General features: G+C 38.4%; 1 protein-coding gene across 1 annotated transcript in view; it reads left to right on the top strand.

Annotated features, from left to right (window-relative positions):
- The window catches only part of RAD51B (RAD51 paralog B), an 850,987-nt gene that overhangs the window by 748,438 nt on the left and 87,055 nt on the right, over positions 1 to 15,494 (top strand).

Here is a 15,494-nt window from a genome sequence, read left to right as displayed (position 1 = left end):
CATAAAAAAGAAATAATACATATATTTACAGATTATAATGCAATGGCAATAGCAATCAGTTCAGGGAGGAAAAACAAAAGACATACAAAAATGGAGACTTAACAATGAAATCTTAAGTAATGAATGAGTCAAAGAACAAATCATAGAAATAATAATTATATGAACAAAAATGACAATGAGGAAACAAAATAGCAAAATATTTGGAATGCAAAGGTCTTTGGGGTAAAAATGATACGCTTATTCCCCAACTGATAAATGATCAAAGGATATAAACAGGCAGTTTTCAGAGGAAGAAATTATAGTCATAAGAAAAAATGCTTTAAATCACTATTGATTAGAGAAATGCAAATCAAAACAACTCTGATGTACCACATCACACCTATCAGATTGGCTGACATGACACAACAGGAAGATGATAAATGCTGGAGAAGATGTGGGAGAACTGGAACAGTAATTCATTGTTAGTAGAACCGTGAGCTAAAACCATTCTGGAGAGCAACTTGGAACTATACCCAAAGGGTTACAAAAATGTACAAACCTTTTGACCCAGCATCCTGGGTCATCTCCAGTCATTCTGATGAATATCTGGTCACTGGATTCAGATGGCTCTGGAGGAGAAGTGAGGCTGCTGACCTGCACAGCCCTTCTTCACTCAAAACAAAGTCAAATGCAAGTCATGTCATCATTTATCTGATGGCAGGGTCTTCTTCGGCAATAAAGGATGAACACACACATCACTTCTACGACTGTATCCCAAAGAGATCATAAAAATGGAAAAACAGTCCCACATGTACAAAAATATTTATACCAACTCTCTTTGTAGTGACCAAGAACTGAAAATTGAGGGGATGCGCATAAATTGGGGAATGGCTGTACAAGTTGTGGTATATAAATGTAATGGAATACTACTGGACTATAAGAAATGATGAACAGGAAGACTTCAGAGAGACCTGGAAGGACTTATGTGAACTGATGCTGAGTGAAATGAGCAGAACCAGGAGAACATTGTACACAGTAACAACCACAGTGTGAGAGGAATTTTTCTGATAGACTTAGCCCTTAAGAGCAATGCAAAGAAGGACCTAAAACATTGTCAAAGGACTCTTGAGGCAAAATGTCATCCATATCCAGAGAAAGAGCTATGGGATTGAAATGCAGAATGAAGCAGACTATTTTCTCTTATGTTATGTTTTGTTTTGGTTTTTTTTTTCTCATGGTTTCCCGCATTTATTTTAATTCCTCTATGCAACATGACTAACGTGAAAATGTACTTAATAAGACTGTATGTATAGAAACCATGTAAGACTGCATGCAGTCTCAGGGAAGGAAGAGAGAGGAAGGGGGAGAAATCTAAGACTTACGGAAGTGATTGTAGAAAACTGATAACAAATAAATTAATAAGAAAGAAAAAATGATATGCTTAAAATCATACATTAACAAAATAAAAAAAGAAAAGATTAGTTGACCGTGCATTTTTAAAAATTAGCCAACAAATAAACCCAAAAGAAGCACAAAAAAGGAGGTATTGAAAATTAAAGGAGAAATAAGCTGGAAACCAAAAGGACTATAATGGAAATGAGAATGAAAGTTTTTTTGAATAGACTAACAAAATTGATAACTCTTTAGCCAATCTGATTTAAAGATGAGGGCAGAAAAATCAAATCAACAAAACAGGAAATGAACAAAGTAAAATCACAACAAAACCAGAAAAAAAGAATTTTCCAAATGTACGGTTCAAATAAAACTGAAAACCTTCAAAAATATAAAGCACCCAAACTGATGAAAACAAAATAGAGATCTTAAATTATCCATTCTCAGAAAAGGAAATAGAACAACCTATAAAGGAACTACTAAGGGAGAAGGGGGGAAAACACCTAGTCCTATAGATTTCACAGAAAAATTCTATGAAAGTTTTCAAGAGTAATTAGTATTAATAGGACAAAAATTATTCTCAAAAACAGAGAAGGCATTTTGTTGAATTCCTCTTAAAAAGACAAAGACTAATAGCTAAACCACAGAAGGCTCAAGCAAAGAAGGAAAACTCTGTATAGACCAATATCATTGATTCAAAAATTTAAACAAGATGTAGTCTGTTTGACTATAATAACCATGAAAGCAATCATTTACTACGATCAAGTTGATGCCAGGCATGCAAGGATGGTTCAACATTAGGGAAACAATCAACATAATTAATCATACTAAAAACAAAAACATCCAAATCTACATAATTGTCTCAATATGTATGGAATAAGCCTTTGATGAAAGGGAGGGAAAATGAGTCTTGAGCCCCAATTCCAAAGTCTTTAGAATCTAAAGATTCTAAAAGGCAGACAGAAGGAGGGAATGCATTCCAGTCATCACTCAACAATTGTCCATTAAACATATTGAGGTGGATATCATGAAAGCATCTCTAATTCAACATGTCTGAAACTGGATTTATCTTGTGTCTATGTGTCAAAATCATGACCATCTTTCCAGTCTCCTTCATACCATAGGTCCAACCAGCAAAATCTTGCTTTTTCTGCCTCCACCACAGCTCTTGTTTCAAACCCCTTCTCTTTATCCATACAGCCATCACCTTAGTTCAGGCATTTATTACCTCTTACCAACATGATTGCAGCAGTCTCCTAATTGGTCTCTCTGTCTAAGATCTCATTCCACTTTAGTCCATCCTTCATACTGATGCCAAAGTGATTTTCTTAAAACAGAGATCTGACCATGCCTTTCTCCTATTCCATCAAATCCCCATTGCTACCTACTGCTACTAAGATAAACCATATCTGTTTAGCTCTTCAAGTCCTTCAAAATTAGACCTAAACCTTTTTTTCCATCTTCAATATACATTATTCTTCCTCCTGCATTCTGTGATTCATTCCTTATACATGACACACTGCATCTCTCATCTCAGTGTCCTTTCCCTGGCTGCCTCCCATGCCTGGAGTGTACTAACCTCTATCTTACAGAATAGGAGATGCTATGGCTGGAGCATTGGACTTTGAGTCAGGAAGTTTGTTATGGTTCATTTGTAAGTGCACCTGACTCTTTGTGACCTATTGGGGTTGTCTTGGCAAAAATACTGGAGTAGTTTCCCATTTCTGTCTCCAGTTCATTTTTTTTCCTTTTTTAAAAATTTATTTATTTCTTGTTAGTTTTCAACATTCAATTCCACAAGATTTTGAGTTCCAAATTTTCTCTCCATTTTCTCTCCTCTCCTCTAACGCAAAACACCATGCATTCTGATTATCCCTTCCCCCAATCTGCCCCCTCTTCTATCACACCCCTCCCTTCCCTTATCCCCATCTTCTCTCTTTCTTTGTAGGGCAAGATAGATTTCTGTACCCCATTACCTGTATTTCTTATTTCCCAGCTGCATGCAAAAACAATTCTCAACATTCATTCCTTAAACTTTGAGTTCCGACTTCTCTCCCTTCCTCCCTCCCCACCCATCCCCACTGAGAAGGCAAGCAATTCAATGTAAGCTATATATGTGTATATGTGTAGTTTTGCTTAAAACTTCCATAATATTCATGTTGTGAAAGAACAACTATATTTCCCTCCATCCTATCCTGTCCCTATTTATTCTATTCTCTCTTTAGACCTTGTCCCTCCCCTAAAGTGTTTACTTCTAATTACTCCCTCCTCCTATTTACCCTCCCTTCTATCATCCCCGTTCACACTCCACTTATCCCCTTCTCCCCTACTTCCTATAATGTAAGATAGATTTTCATACTTAACTGAGTGTGCATGTTATTTCTTCTTTAATCCAAATGTGATGAGAGTAAGCTTCACTTTATTTCTCTCACCTCCCCCTTTTTTCCCTCCACTGAAAAATCTTTTTCTTGCCTCTTTTATGAGAGATAATTTGCCCTATTCCATTTCTCCCTTTCTCCTCCCAATATATTCCTCTCTCAACCCTTAATTTCACTTTTTTTAGATATCATCCCTTCCTATTCAACTCATGCTGTGCCCTCTGTCTGTACATATGTGTGTGTGTCTGTGTGTAATCCCTCCAACTACCCAAATACTGAGAAAAGTTTCAAGAGTTACAAATATTATCTTTTCATTTAAGAATGTAATCAGTTCAACTTTAGTAAGTCCTTTATGATTTCTCTTTCCTGTTTACCTTTTCATGTTTCTCTTGATTCTTATGTTTGAAAGTCCAATTTTGTATCCAGCTCTGGTCTTTTCAACAAGAATGCTTGAAAGTCCTCTATTTCTTTGAACGACCATTTTTTCCCCTGAAGTATTATACTCAGTTTTGCTGAGAAGTTGATTCTTGGTTTTAATCCTAGTTCCTTTGACTTCTGGAATATCATATTCCAAGCCCTTTGATCCCTTAATGTACAAACTGCTAGATCTTGTGTTATCCTGATTGTATTTTCACAATACTTGAATTGTTTCTTTCTGACTGCTTGCAATATTTTCTCCTTGACCTGGAAACTCTGGCATTTGGCTACAATATTCCTAAGAGTTTCTCTATTTGAATGTAGTTCAGGAGGTGATCAATGGATTCTTTCAATATTTATTTTGTCCTCTGGTTCTAGAATATCAGGGCAGTTTTCTTTGATAATTTCATGAAAGATGATGTCTAAGCTCTTTTTTTGATCATGGCTTTCAGGTAGTCCCATAATTTTTAAATTGTCTCTCCTGGACCTATTTTCCAGGTCAGTTGTTTTTCCGATGAGGTATTTCACATTGTCTTCTGTCTTTCCATTCTTTTTGGTCTTGTTTTGTGATTTCCTGGTTTCTCATAAAGTCATTAGTTTCCATCTGTTCCATTCTAATTTTTAAAGAGCTATTTTGTTCAGTGTGCTTTTGAACCTCCTTTTCCACTTGGCTAATTTTGCTATTTAAAGCATTCTTCCTCTCATTGGCTTTTTGGGCCTCTTCTGCCATTTGAGTTAGTCTATTTTTAAAGGTGTTACTTTCTTCAGAATTTTTTGGGTCTCCTTTAGCAAGCTGTTGACTTGCTTTTCATGATTTTCTTGCATAGCTCTCATTTCTCTTCCCAATTTTTCTTCCACTTCTCTTACTTGATTTTCAAAATCCTTTTTGAGCTCTTCCATGGCCTGAGACATATTTGTTTTTGGAAGTTTTGGATTCAGAAGCCTTGACTTTTGTGTCTTCCTCTGATGGTATGTATTGTTCTTCCTCATCTGACAGAATGGAAAAAAAATGCCTGTTCACCAAGAAAATAACCTTCTATAGTCCTATTTTTCCCCCTTTATTGGGCATATTCCCAGTCAGTTACTTAACTTTTGAGTCCTTTGTCAAGAGGAGGGTATACTCTGGGGACCTGTAAGTTCTCAGTTCCTCCGAGGTGGCACAATCAAGGGAGAGGAGTAAACTCCTCTCCTGGCCTGCGTTCTGGTCTGGGAGCTACCACAAGCTTTTCTGCCCAGAATCTGTGAGTAGAATTCCCTCTCCAGAGCCTCCACCAGCTCCACCACCAGTGCTCCTCTTCACCCCAGGGCAGCCACTCAGGACTGAGACCCAGATCAGCTGTTTGATTCCCCCATGGTCTTTAGACCAAGGGCTCCAAAAATGGATGCTGCTAGTGGTGCTGCCTGGGGCTGGGGCTAAGGGAGGACCCTGCTCCCTTCTCACCCAGGTTAAAGAGCTTTCTTACTGATCTTTGAAGCTGTCTCTGGTGTTTGTGGGTTGAGGGATCTGGGAACCACAGCTCCTGCCAGTGGCACCCTGAAGCCTGCTCCAGTCCTGTCCTTGCTGCACAGCCAAGGCTGGGCTGTGTTTCAATCCAAGCCCAGTGAGATAGACCTTTCCTGCTGGCCTTCCAGGCTGCCTTGGGCTGGAAATCTCTTTCACTCTGTCATTTTGTGGTTTCTACTGCTCTAGAATTTGTTTAGAGTCATTTTTTACAGGTATTTTATGGGCTACATTGGGAGAGCTCCTACAGGTAGTCCTTCTACTGTATCATCTTGGCTCCACCCCTCCAGCTCATTTTTGAAAGATCAGAGAAAAGGGGTTTAATGACTTGTCCAGGGTCACACAGTTAGTAAATGTCTAAGGCCAGATTTGAACTCAGAAAGATGAGTCTTCCTTCCTCCAGGCCCAGCATTCTATCCACTGTGTCACCTAGCTGCCCTGGAGTCAGGAACCTGAGTTCCAACCCAGACTCAGAAATTGACTAGTTATGGAACTTTACACAAGTCACATAATTTCTGTCTGTCTCTCTTTCCATGAATATAAAATGGAAATAATAGCACCTACCTTCTAGAGTTGTTGTGAAGATCGATTGAGATAATATTGGTAAATTACTTAGAACAATGCCTGTCATATAGTAGGTGCTTAATAAATGCTTGTTCCTTTTCCTTACTTCTTTTAAGACACAGCTGAAGCATCATCTATACATAAAACCTTTTTAATCTCCCAATGGTTAGTGCCCTTTCTCTAACTACTTGTAATTAACTATTTTCTAATCCATATGAATACACACCTACATACACACACAGATACCTGTTGTTTTACATGTTAGAATGTAAGCTTTTTGTGAGTAGAGATTGTTTCATTATTTCTCCTTGTTTCCCCAGTGCCTATCATAGTTTTTTACACATGGTAGACATTTAATAAATGTTCATTCATTCATTCATTCATTCATTTATCCTAGAAGCAATAGAGTCACCAGGAACAGTTCTATCGTTTAAATAACTATGTTTATATGTGCACATTTTTTTCAGTTCCACAAATATTTATTAAATGTCAACCATGTGTAAGTCCTCTCCTCCAAAAGACCAGAGGGATTGAATCAATGATTAAAAATGAAGCAACCAAGAACCAAAGTAGGGGCTTAATAAATGCTTGCTGATTAAGTGATTGACTCCTTCACCCAAGTTTGCTGATGGATGATAAAGGAGTTACTCCCATCCCACAGATCTGCACCAGCTTCACACTATAACCAGAAATCTAATCCTGAAGAGTGCTTGTATTTTCAATACTTTTGTTTTTCTTTATGTATTCTTCCTGATTTTTGATTCCCTACCTCATTCCAAGAAGGGTTTTTAGAACAGGGACCATAAGGTCTATTGAATGTCAAGGGCATCTCAGTGGTGCGTGTCAAGATAGCAAAAGCATAGCAGTTTCTCTTGTCCTTAACTCAGGAAGTGCCAAATCCAAATGTTGGGGAAAGAAAAGCAGAGCCTGATAAAACTTAACAACTGAGTACCATGAAAGGCTTCTCATCATGCAGATCTATAACTCAGTGTGCTAGGAAGTCTGAAGCCTCCTTGACTGAGCTGGTCTAAATTTCCTTTTTGTTGTTTTTCTCAGAGCCCTTAGGGGTAGATGTAATAGGCAATTTTTGCATTCTGCTCTCTCCCACACCCCAAAATATTCTGATCATATCATAATTAGTCTGATTCCCAAAGGGGAGGTGGAGTCAAGGGGCAGGAAGGTAGGATGGAAGAAAAACAATAAATCTTAGCACCATGGGTAAGGTGTTAATTAAAAGCATTCTCCAGATCTTTCTGTTCTCTATTGCCAAAAACAGGCTTCATGGATGTCAAGATTTCTCAATAGGACCATGAACTGTGTGTCCTGAGTACATGCAGACTAGACAATTACTTTTTAGTTGAGTCTGCTGGATGAAATTGAATGCCTTGAGTTTTTATACATCTACACCCAGGACTCCCATGATTTTCCTCTCTCTTCTCCTCATGTCTTTAAAACAAAAAGAGACGCTTGAATGTTGGAGGCAGATTAGGGTTTAGCTTATAGAAAAACACGAAAGTTTAGAGATTTGAGTAAGAGCTATCTCTCTGAACTGTGTGTCTGGGGACAGTCCCCCATCTTGGTCCATTTCATATGTCATATAGCTGTCAGTAGCTCCTCACATACAATGAATGTGTTCCCTCCAGGTCTTGGGTAGATGCTTTGGAAGCAACTCAGACTTCCTGGTTTCTTGCATTTTGAAACAGCTCTTCCATCTCTCCTCTCCTCTCTATCTTTATCCCCCTTTTTTTCTGAGGGAGTCAAGTCAATAGGCAAGGATCTTGCAAATTTGACTAAAATGGCTTCCTAAAGAAAATGGATTCCAACAATATCCTACTAGCACTAGGTTTGGAGATTCCCAAAAGCAAATGTGTTGATTTCTTTGGATGGACTATTTGTTAATAAATAACATTGCTCCATCTCCTCTTTCCTTCTCTATGGATTGCAAGGAGAGCATGACTTTCTGTAGAGAGGAACAAAACTAACTGGCCTATTGGTCAACGGTAGGCTAAGGAGTAAGGAATCCCTGACTTCTAAGTCTGGGCTTTCCCATAATTATATTGATTGACAAAAACACACATTGCATTAATCAGATTGGTTTCCTTTTCGGTGGATAGTTTCCAGACAAATGTGGACAAAGAGAGTAGCCCCTATCTTCCACTGAGAATGCTTTATGTGTATGTCCTTGAATGTAAGATATACCAAATCCCATCTCCCACTTGGTTCAGCTATTTGCAGAACTCTCACTGTATAGATGATGCCTTAGTTAGTTATGATTTTCCCACCCTGCTCCAAATCCCCTTACCTTAACCAGCATATCTGATGATTTTTCAAGCAATGAAGCTCAGAGACCAAGTCTCAGATTACAAAAGGCAGCTGTGCTCCTTTCTTCTCAGTTTTGCCTATAACAAATATCATAGGGTTGAAAAGTGAGCACTGATTAAATCAGTCAATAAGCATTTATTAGATACCTATTGTTTGCCATAGATTATACCTCTAGACCTGGAAAGGATCTCAGAGGTTATCAAGAGTACCCTTTTCATTTTATGGATGAGGAAGCAACTTGTTCAACACAGAAAGAATAGGGAGTAGAGGTAGGTCTGGAAGCCAGGTCCTCTCATCCACAGACTGTATGTAGTCTGTTGTCTCCCAGTAAGGTTACCCCTGTTGGTATGGCTTGAGGCACCATAGATTTTGGTCTTGGTCTTTTGTCACTGCTTTCACGTCTGTGTTATGAACTGAAATACATCGTGTAGGTCAATAGCACTAGCCAACATAATTTAAAAAGCATAAGAAGAGGTGTGGGGGAAGAATTTATTAGTAACTCCCCTAGTCTGCCTTTAATGAAAGCTCGATTCGAGTAGAGGGGCAGCTAGATGATACAGTGAATAGAGAACCAGGGCTTGAGTCCACTTGAGTTCAAATCCAGCTTAAGATACTAGCTGTGTGACCCTAGGGAAGTCACTTATCCTTATTTGCCTCAATTTCTCATCTGTAAAATTGGGACACATTGGAGAAGGAAATGGCAAATCACTCCCTTATCTTTGCCAAGAAAATCCCATAAACAAAAAGTCCAAGAGATTACATAGAGGCAGATACAACTAAACAACAACAATTAATCAAGTAGAAGTTTCTTTGGGTGTCCTTTAAAATTATAATGTTTTTAAGAAAAGTATTGGTATTCAGGAGTTTTCATAAATGATCAAAAAAATCTCTCTCTCTCTCATACACACACACATACACACACACACACACACACACACACACCCTCACACAAATATTTTCCCAACAGGTTGGGGATTCAAATGTAGGTTAGGGCTTAGTCACTGATAGATCTACTTTACAAAAAGCATCAACCACCAAGGATGTATGTCCTTAGGGCTCTGGCAGGGAAAATGAGTATAACTGGGTGATATAATACATCTCATGGGAGCATGTTCTCCCTAAGAGTATTGGAGTGGAGTTCTATTCAAGAGCCCTGGGCTTATTCTTTTCCTTTCACTTACAGTCTTATTAAACCCAGTTGTTTCTCTAACTTTATTGGAGGTCTTTGATTCTTGTCATTCCATACAGCAGGGAAGCCTTGTACTGGGGGCCTCCTGGAAGACTGTCACAAGGAAGAACTTAGCATTTTTTTTGCAGGGTGCCTGGTCTCAGGTTGATCCTGGAAATTTCTTTAATGATATCTTTGGAAAACATGTTATTTGATCCCTTTGATATTAATTCCCTGACAGTTAACTATCTATAGAAGTGGTCTCAAGTGTGTTAATGCATACTACTCTTTATTCTAGTACAATGGCAACGTCCTAACCTATGTAGTTCTTTTTCACCTTCAGCTGGGTTGAATCAATCATTTTCCTTCTACTCTTTTACACCAGTGGGAAGGCATAGGGAAAAGTCTTAGATGCCACACCCCCTTTTATTCTACTCTTCTTTGTTCCCACTCCTCCATATCTCTTAGTGAGTCCTGAGTAGGTTTCCTTTAGAAAAGTCTATGAATCAAATTTGTGTAATCTTGAGCCAATCACCAAAAGAGCTATGGTCTCCTCCTTGCTTTACCCAGGAAAAAAGCAATCTTCGTTCATCACTAGACCAGAACAATGTCTGATGCATTGGTGACCTTAGGCAAGTAACTAATTTCACTGTTATATGCTTCGGTTTCCTCATATATAAAATGGAGAAATTAGTAATATGATGTGAAGTATTTTGAGCTTCTTCGAATTCTGAGCACTGTATATAACTCCAGGTATTTTTTTTCTCCATTAAAATAGAAGCAAAGGTATTGTGACCACCTACTTAATAGATAGCGTGTGTTTTCTGGGCCATTTACAACATGATGGGTTTTTCCAGTGCTCTATTTATAGAGATAGGTCAAAAATATCACTTCCTTTGGTCATAGACCTAAAGTCATATGTCAGTTCTAGAGACCTGGTTAAGTATAGCTCACACAAAATACAGCTGGCTTCCAGGTTCAGTCAGTGAACCACAAGCCCCCAAGGAAACTCATTCTACTAGAAGATGGATTTCTGAGCTTGCCCCAGTGGCCTCATTTGTTAAAATTTCAACTATGGCCTAATGGAGCTTGGGGTCACAGCAGTCTACCTTTCCCTCTACCAGGCATTCTCCAAATCAGACCCCCATCTATCACATGCTGTCTGTACATTTTTTTCTCTTCTACTTTGGATGTCAGCTGTTTAAACTTGGGTTTTAAAGAGTTGAATTTCTTCTGCTTTGATTCCAGAAGTGACTTTGCAATTCTCTGAATGACTTTCTTTAAACTTCTGAGAATTTTATATCCATTAGTGTTTCCATTGCTATAATAATGGGGACTGGATCAGAGAAAAGGTTAGACATAACCTGACTTAATTCAAGTGAGATACCAATGAGTGTTGTAGTAAATATAAAACTCTCTCTCTATCCCTCTCCCTCTCTCCCTCTCTCTGCTCCATACACAAGCAGACAATTTAGGGTGTGTGTGTTTGTGTGTGTTCGTGTATGTGTATGGTGAGGAAGGGCGGAGGAAGTAGACTGGTTCACTCTCAAGGATTCAAGGCAGACCCTTGCACTTCTTTATCCCCACAACAGGGAACAATATCTACCTATGAGTAAAACAAATGAGCAACTGAAACCATTCACTGTATCAGTTTTTTTACTGAAATAGCCAAGAAAAGGTATCCAGATAGGCTGTTATTTCTCCCCAGGGGAGATCTTCCTGTCAGTCCTTTCCCATCAAAAACAGACAGTCAGACAAATAACATATGATAATTTTTTCCTTCAAAAATACTCATTTTAACTGGATACTCAGAACTCAATCCTGTTTAATTCAGTTTCTTGAGCATTTCTTAAGCATATGTGCAAAACACATAGGCTTAAGGCTATAGAGATAAAAATGAAACAGACCCTTCTCTTAAAGAGTTTACAGTCTAATAGACAGAAAATGAAATGTACCTAAATAATTTCTTCTCTTTATGCTTTGGTTATATCCTAGAGTTTTGTTTGTTCTATTTACTCACAGCAACTGTTTATACACTAACAGCAATGCCTCCCTTTCTGCTTCTTCCTATCTTAACTTAGCTTTATTGCCTATGGTAGCCTAAGAATTTCTGCTTTCCCATTCTTTAGGTTAATTTAAAGAATGAACTGTCTCTATACTCTTCAGGCAATTTGAAAGAATAGGGCGCAGGTAATTCTAAGAAGTTTTCTGATATAAAGTATTATTAACTCCTTGGGGAGCTAATATTATTATTAACTTTTAATTTTAATTAAGATTTTTTATGTAAAGTATTATTAACTCCTTGGGTAGAGGGAGCAGGGTACTAGACTGAGAACCAGAATAAAAAGATTTCAAAGAACTAGAGAATAATGGGGCAGCTTGGTGGTTCAGCCGATAGAGCGCAGCACCTGGAGTCATTAAGACTCATCTTTTGTTTTGCAGCTGTTTTTGACTCTTCATGACTGCATTTGCAGTTTTCTTGGCAAAGATACAGGAGTGGGTTTGCCATTTCCTTCTCCATCTCATTTTACAGATGAGCAGATTGAGGCAGATAGGGTTAAGTGACTTGTTCAGGGTCACACATCTAACAAATGTCTAAGGCCAGACCTGAACTCAGGAAGATGACTAGATGGTGCAATGGATAGAGTACTGGGCCTGAAGACATAAAGACTCATGTTTTTGACATTATATCTAGCCTCACACATTAGCTATGTGACCCTGAGAAAGTCACTTAACCCTGTTTGCTTCAATTTCCTCATTTGTAAAAAGAACCAGAGAAGGAAATGACAAACCAGTATCTTTGCCAAGAAAACCCCAAATGGGGCCATGAAGAGCTGAAAATGATTGAATGTGAATGAAGAATGTCAGTGTTTGAAGGCACCTATATGTAGCGTAGCCTACTGATTTTGTAGACAGGGAAGCTGAGCCCATGTTAAACTTTTTTTACTCTTGACCCTTTCTGGGCTTCTTAAACTGTGGATCATGACCCCATATGGAGCCACAACCCGTAAGTGACTTACTTGACCAAGATCAGTTAGCTGGTTAATGTTAGAGTCAGGATTAGCACAGTCTCCTGATTTTTCACTGCCATACTGTTGAACACATTGTCTCTTCTAATTCCTATAGTGCCTGTTCTTTGTCTATCTCTGGCTTTTCTTTCTCTGTCTCTCTCCTTCCACTTCCTTCTCCCTTTTCCCTATCCCAACACACAAACACACACACACACACACACACGCATGCATGCAAATGGCAGTAACCGACTCAAAAATAGAGCCCCACTCAGGATCAGTCCATAATCTACTATGCATTAAATAGAACCATACTCTGGTAAAAAAGAAAAACAAACACAAACCATCCCATCTCCTTCCATGAGTTTATTTAAGTCCAGATAGCATGTGTAGGAATTTTCATTCAATTTCTTGACATTTCCTCTTTCCTAGTCTTGATAATTTTTTTTTTCAATCTGGAGTGAGACAAAGGTCAGGATATTCAACTGTACTTGGCCTTGAACCTTTGTGTCATGGGTACTTGGGAGTCCCTGGTTTGTTTGCACATTTGCTATTCTAAAATGTAAGAAATTGTCTTTTGGAATGGGGAATTTGCTGAAGATTAGCTTTGCTCCCTGAGAACTGTCTTGCACCATAGCCATAAATTGAGATATTTTCAGAGGAGGAGATTTCCCATCAGAGGCTGGCCTCTCCCTCCTACAAGCTCCTACACAAACTCCTTCCAAATGCTGACACAGCCTGGTATAAGTGGGTTTATGATTTGGGGAAACCAAGTATATACAATAGTGATGATCCTGATTGCTCAAGGAACTAACCAAGCTCAGCATATTTGTAGGCTGGAATAGCCCTTTGGTTTAAGTGAAAGACTGACTTTCCTGCCCCATTTTACCCCACTCCCCCAACTATTTCCCCATCCTCAGCAAATATATCAAAGATAGTTCCTACAACCCAAATTTCTAGAGTTTTAACTACATTAGTGGTGAATTCTACTATGCTGACTGTCATTAACAAAAGTTAAAATATTAAAGGACAATGACCAAAGTGCAGGTCTTCTCTAGTTTAAATTGTGTTTCATATTTATCACCATCATTGTCATTTTTATGTATCTATTTACCTTCATCTAAAAGGTCACCAAGGACCTTTTGTTACCTGGAGGCAAGTATAACTATTCAAATTTTACAGATGGAAAAACAATCACAGAGCTAGTTATATGATTTACCAAAGGTCCCTAAGAGAGACACTGAGAATTCTGGGAGTTGTACCTAAGATATCAATTACAGGTCAGATCCTGCTATGGCAAAAAATGCTTGGTTAATGAAAAGATTTTTAAAACCCCAGTTCATTTATTTTTAGCAACCTTGGGCACAATAAAATACTACAATATGCTTTGAGCAGTTCTAAACCCCTCAGTCATAAAGAATTATACCTCTAATTTTGCAACTTCAGTTTGGTTTAGAACAAATTCACATGTCCGGTGGTCTAGAGATGGAAGGGCTTTGGAGGTCATCCAGTCTACCCCTTCTTTTTACAGGTGAAGAAACTGAGATCTAGAGTAGCAAAGTTAAGTGACTTGTTCAAGGTAACATAGGTAGTAAGCAATAGAGCAAGGATTAAAATTCAGGTCCAGTGGCTTTCAAGTTCAGCACTCTTCCCACTAGGCATAATAGGTTCAGTTTTATATTTCACTGTCAGGTCAGTTAGGTCATTGACATAGGTCACTGACATTACATTGTTGCACAATTCAACAATGTAAGTCTGGGTTAATTTTTTTCGGAAAAACAAACAAATTCCTCCTTGCGTCAGTTTCTTCCATGAAAAATGAAGATGATTTCTGTCACTTCTTTATGGAAATATTTGCAATTCAAGAGAGTAAAAATATTTTTAAAAAACAAAACATTGAGTTTCCTTATTGGAAAAGTATTAGACAAAAGATGTTTCTAAACAGCAGTACCTGAAGGGATTCCACTTCACATATTTGCTTATACGCTTTTGTTAAGTGTTAATAAGTTTATAATTGAATCATTATTTCAAAATGTGAAATAATATCTATCTGGTTTGTCCCTATTTCCTGCCCCCAAACAACCTCAACCAACCCTTCCTCATCCCTTTAACTATTTCCCAATATTTTCTTAAAATTCAAGTCACTGTTACATAAAGTCAAACCAAAAACATCCTAACTCTCCATTCTGTTCAGCATTGTCAATCATATATCCAGGGTCTGTTCATTTCCAAGCCACCTGTTCTGTGTGGGGCCAACTGAAGGGCTCACTGAATCAGGTTAAGCAACTTGCCAAACTGGGACACATATTGCATTTCTGGAAACCCCTTGCCCTCGTTTATCAGTGTACATCAAACCAGAGGAAGTTAAACACTTGCCTGAGGGATGTGCAGAGTTCAGATGTTTGATAAGATGCTGACATCACACCCTTAGTCAGTGTCCAAAGACCAGTCATCCATAAGATTTTTCAGTCTTCTTTGGGGCCTAATATCAGCTGAGAAGGCAGAACCAGACTTAGTTCATTTGAGAGATCACTTTGTCATCTTCTAAGAGTCTGTCATCTTTACCCTTGTGATGGTGTAACATTTTTAAGCCTTTAGTGAAGGAAGTGTTTACTCAAGTTTGCTTGTCAGTATTTCAGTAGTGCAGTTGGTGCTGGGGAAAGCATTGACCTTTGGATAAACTCTAACTCACCTACTCAGAGACCATCGAGCAGTATGACATGTGTTTTACCCTATCTCCTATGACTAAAGTAAAGAGCTGGAAT

Source organism: Notamacropus eugenii, chromosome 1 (genome assembly GCF_028372415.1).
Source record: "Notamacropus eugenii isolate mMacEug1 chromosome 1, mMacEug1.pri_v2, whole genome shotgun sequence".
Lineage (NCBI taxonomy): Eukaryota > Metazoa > Chordata > Mammalia > Diprotodontia > Macropodidae > Notamacropus > Notamacropus eugenii.
This window is presented reverse-complemented; position numbering and strand designations above follow the sequence as displayed.